We start from the raw sequence: 5,389 nt of genomic DNA, 5'->3' as shown, positions 1-5,389 counted from the left end.
ACATGTCGAAGAGGAGTATTAGAACCTCGATTATATACCATTTCCTAATTAGCTCAATTAAAGTTACTATACTGAATCAGTAAACCTATCTGAGGCATGTATTTTGTGACAAAAATCAAGAATCAAGTAACAACCAGCCAATGGAGTGATCGCCATTGAAAAGGAAGCCACGTATCTTGTAAGTGCCCTATTGTCAGAACTTGGCACCTAGTACAGTGTAACCTCCCTTAGCGGACACCTCTCTATTAAGGACACTAGTTTTGGTCCCAAATTGGCTGTTTCCATTCAATTTGACCTCTGTAATCAGGACACCTCTCTAATAAGGACAGCATATGTCAGTCTTAAGGGTGTCCTACGGGAGAGGTTCTACTGTACTAGATAAAGTGCTGCTTCCATATTCTTAGTCTTTGTCAATTCTTGATGACATTCAGGTGCTTATATTTTCATTATAATACTATTTAACCTTTCAACATCATTTCGATTTTCAATGCAACATATCAAAATGCCAAGAACTGTTCAGATGATGAGCAACACGTTAGCTTCCCGACACAACCAATAGGGACATCAACCATCAGCGCTGGCTGCCATCTTGCTAAGTGCTTTTCATGCGATTTTATGAAAACACACCTTTCAACAGTCAGGTTTTATGTTTGAAAAACATTTTAAAGGGTTCACTATAAAAGGCACCCCCATTTTGACAAGAACTCGATATTCGAATGCCAATTTCAAGGGTGGAAGTCAGTTCTTTGTTTTCCAGGGAATAGACTCCCAGGTTTTGAATGGGCATTCAGTTCATTTTGAAAGAGTTCTAGGTGTTTTAGGATTTCAAGTTCAAGCTTAAATGGTTCTGCCTATGTTCAACCCTTAAAAACTGTTATTCACTGTGAGCAATGAAAAATCCTCAACTCTTTCAGCCCTGGGCGGTTTCTGCTACCCTAGTACCCAACTCCTGGGCGATTTTTCCGCAGTGAAAGTACACGTGGGGGAATCCCGTTTAACACTCAACACGCCATCTACGAACAACTCCATACACTGAATATTGCCTGCTGATCTAGCTGATTCATGTAGAATGGCTGCAGATGGCATGGCGATCGCTTGGGATCGTCAATCGATGCCGTTTCTCTAACTATTGAGCCTGCCGAGATATCTCGGCTGTAGGAGATTTGAACATGAACACCCTGCCGAGATATCTCGTGCGTAGGGCTGAAAGAGTTAAAGGCGCTGTCTACTTGAAAACACTGCTGACCAACGAGATGACTGAACGAGGTCACCTAGGTACAGAGCTTTATCGATTTTAAATCCAACATTCTTCCAAACATATTCCAATTAAGCTTCTAGTTTATTCTCGCATGGACTATAATAACACTCTGTTGCATGGTTTTCCCAAGATAACCATTGCTCCAATGCAAAAGGTGCAGAATGCAGCAGCCAGGCTTATTAGTAAAACACGTAAACGGGACCATATGACACCAATATTCAAGGAGCAACACAGGCTACCAGTACACTTGCGTACCGAGTACAAAATCATCAACTTGACTCATAAGATCTTACATGGAAGGGCACAAGTTTACCTAGAACAGCTGGTAAAACATCTGGGTTGCCCTCGTACCACACGTTCGATGGATGAAGGATCCCCGAAATTGGCCGTAATATGAACAAAGACGCTCTACGGGATCGCAGTTTTTTTTTAGCGTCCGCTGTACAGCTGTGGAATGAGTTGCCAACGGAACTAGCTACGATTGAAAATGCGGACACATTTAAGAAACGCTTGAAGTGTTAGCTATTCGAGAGACATTATCAGTGACAATGAGTGGAGAATTAACAAATAGCGCTTAAACAGCAATTCGTACTGAGTAGCGCTTTATAAATAATAGACATTATTATTATTATCATATTATGACGGTGTAGTTTTTATTGACCACTGTTTTTCTAAACAAAATTCATTAAACCTTTGAATATGTTGATGTTTATCGTAACATCGTTGTTCTTCTATTATTCGAGTCTAAGAGAACATCTGAGCAAGCTGTCGACAATGCCAATCAAATGAGACCAACATTGCCATGTTCGGGTTAGTCGGTCACAAGCAATGGCCTAAAGGGTTAAAAAAATCAGTTTACCGTGGTTGAATGTGACGACAAAATCTCAATGAATAGTATAAAACAATCTGATGAAAAAAGCACTTTCAGTTCTTTTTTTATAAGAATATGAAATCACATGAGTTGCTGGCCAGCCACAGCATCTGTCTGAACCTGGCAGTGAAAGGGTTAGGAATCTCAATTATGCATTTCTCGCCAATAAGAAATGCAACAGAACTGTAAGGGTTTCTCACATATAATTCAATCTCGGTTCCCCCAATAATGGGAAAGAACTGGAATGTATCAAAACCAAAATCTACTTGGTAATTTCCAGAACAGGAACTTCAAACATGTCAAACACATTTTATCCTCCTAATCACTGTTCTATTACACACAAACTTTTTATATTGATTTTTACAACTCTGCTAATTTAGGCCAATAAACAAGACAGATACAGAGCAATTCTAGTGAAGTGCACAGTCAATGAGCACAAACATCCCAAATATGGATTACAAACGGATTCAGTTTACATTGAGCTCTCATGAAGCACATGTTGAAGTCTTCTTAGCAGGTTTAATTGTCTTCTTTACAAAATTACCTCTGCCATAGTACACCCGCATACTCAGTTTTCACCTCGGAGGAAACCAGGTGGTGTACTTCCGGAAGATTTTTTAAATGATTTTCAAAGTTTGGTCAATGATTTATGCATCATCACCTTACTTAATATTTGTGTGTTTTGGGTAGAGTTGGGTTTTCTGAACAACCTGCAACAATCAGAATGGAAAACGGTCCGCAAAAAAAAGAGTTATGTTATTTTGAATAATAAACATTGATTTTGAGAAAACGTCGTTTTTGTCTTCGGGTTCTAATGCATTATTCAGTTGGCATTCCATGTTCACTTAATTTTCCAGCAAAGAGAAAATTAGATAATGACAAAGGAACTACAGCAAACAGAAGACAATGCATACATACATACAAGGAATTAATATTGGAAAATGGGTCATTTTTGGCATGTAACACTTTTTGGCCCAGTTTGTGACATACGACCACAGGGATTACGTCATGCAGCCTTAAGTTTTCTATGCACATTACCAGACCATACAATGCTTCTCTAATGAGACTCAGTTTTGCTGCAATCATATACAGTGGAATCACCCTTAGCGTACACCTCTCTATTAAGGACACCCTCTCCATTTAGAACACTGCTTTTAGTCCGAAACTGTTCCTTTCCGTTTAAATTGGCCTCTGTAATCAGGACACCTCTCAATTAAGGACAGTATTTGTCAGTCCCAAAGCGGTCTTAATAGAGAGGTCCTACTGGAGTTTATATAACTACTTATCACTTATTCATTTGTGAAAATTTCACAACTACATGTATGACTGATAGGGCATCGATTGAGAAAGAAATTCAAAGAGAAATTTTACAACCGTGACAGAGTCCAACAAAGATGAATATGCGAATTGGAATGCTTCAAATTTCTTCACTGAGGACAAATGCAGATCATACAAGCCTCTTCCACACTTATCACAAAATATATACCACAGTTGGTGGAAAAGCGTACAAAATACACCAGACCTTACTGCCGATACCAATGGTGTAGTGGTTAAGGTGTCTGCCTTGTGATCGAAAGATCAAAATTGGTAGCTCTTTGGTGCGGCCCGTTGGTTAGTCACAAACTGGTAAGATATAGGGTTCACACTCCCTTCTTGCCTGGTACCTGGCATTAGAGATTTGGGAGTAAAGAATTTCTCTAAGTCAATTCTGGCTGGCCCTTTCATTAGGGGTGACACTATGTTCAACAAACTTTACTTTTGTACTGCTGACTGGTGGCACGGCGAAAAAAAATTCATGGCTGCCATTTATGCGATGCAGGTTACATCGGTGGCCATATGGAAGAGCAGAACTTTTGCTGCATATCAGCTGAGATGATCTCTGGCTTTTTTCAAGAAAGTTTTAAGCAGAGTTGCTCCTGGTTTTGATGGTTACATACTTCTCACATATTGCAGAATTAAATGGTAACATTCAACTGAAGATACTTCTGTCCAGCATAGTGTTGGATGAGACATATTACCTCTAATCAACATATCCACCAGACAAAATGAGTGGAAGAGTCCCTTTCGGGAATATGACTTCGGATGCTAGTCCACCGAGATCTTTAGGACAAAAACAGATTGCACACAAGACGTACAGTCTGGAAGATACAGAAGGTTGAACAAAACTTCCTAACAGAGGCAGTCATTTAAAGAAAGCAACATTATTGTTACCACCACAATGGTTAAAGTATGAAACATTTCAGTACCAGATACTTTTAGACAAGAAACAAAACTACAGTGGAACCTCCCTTAGCGGACACCTCTCTATTAAGGACATCCTCTCTATTAAGGACACTAGTTTTGGTTCCAAATTGGTGGTTTCCATTCAATTTGACAAGTGCTGTCCTTAAAAGAGAGGACACCTCTCTATTAAGGACAGCACTAGTCAGTCCCGAGGGTGTCCTTAATAGAGAGGTTCTACTCTATTTAATGAGAACTTCATTATAGTCAATTGTGTGTATGAACATTATGAAAAGTCGAACTTCACTGGTCCCATACTGACCCTGGCAGATGCCTGGTTTTACATGCTTGTCATCACCATGACAAAACACCAAGAACATACTTTCTAATCTATATCCAATCCCCCACTCACTAGACATGATTCATATTAGGAGTGATTGTCAGAATGGTATTTTCCAATACACATTCATAGCAAAATGTGAAAGTTCGAACCTTTATGGGCAGTATCAGTATTTCCTCTGTGAGGAAATGTGCGGTGACTATTTCTATGCAGAGGCAATACTGCAAGACTAGCTTTGGACACCAGGACAAATCTGTTTCACCAGGACACAGCCTCCTATCACTTTACAACATTCAAACAACTCCAAACAAGCTTTCTATAGACGTGGACAGTTGATAGCGGAGCAACGTTTCCCAGATTGGGCCGAGCACCTCTTTTTCAATGGACCAGTGCTCATTGGTGCGCTGGACTATTTGTACATAAACACCACGCCAAGAAAGCTGATAAACTAAAGATCACAGACATACAGGTTGTTTAGTCATTCCTAAAATCCTCAGCACCATCCGTAGCTGAATAAACAAAATATGGTTTTATGTTTCCCAAATCAATGCGCAAAGCATGTTCCCACTCATGACGATATCTGACGTCCCCTTTCAAATGCAAATTCCAAGTACAGTAGAACCTCCCTTAGCGGACACCTCTCTAATAAGGACACCCTCTCTATTAAGGACACTAGTTTTGGTCCCAAATTGGTTGTTAC

This window comes from Lineus longissimus, chromosome 7 (assembly GCF_910592395.1).
Source record: "Lineus longissimus chromosome 7, tnLinLong1.2, whole genome shotgun sequence".
Classification (NCBI taxonomy): Eukaryota; Metazoa; Nemertea; class Pilidiophora; order Heteronemertea; family Lineidae; genus Lineus; species Lineus longissimus.
Note: the sequence above shows the minus strand (reverse complement) of the source record.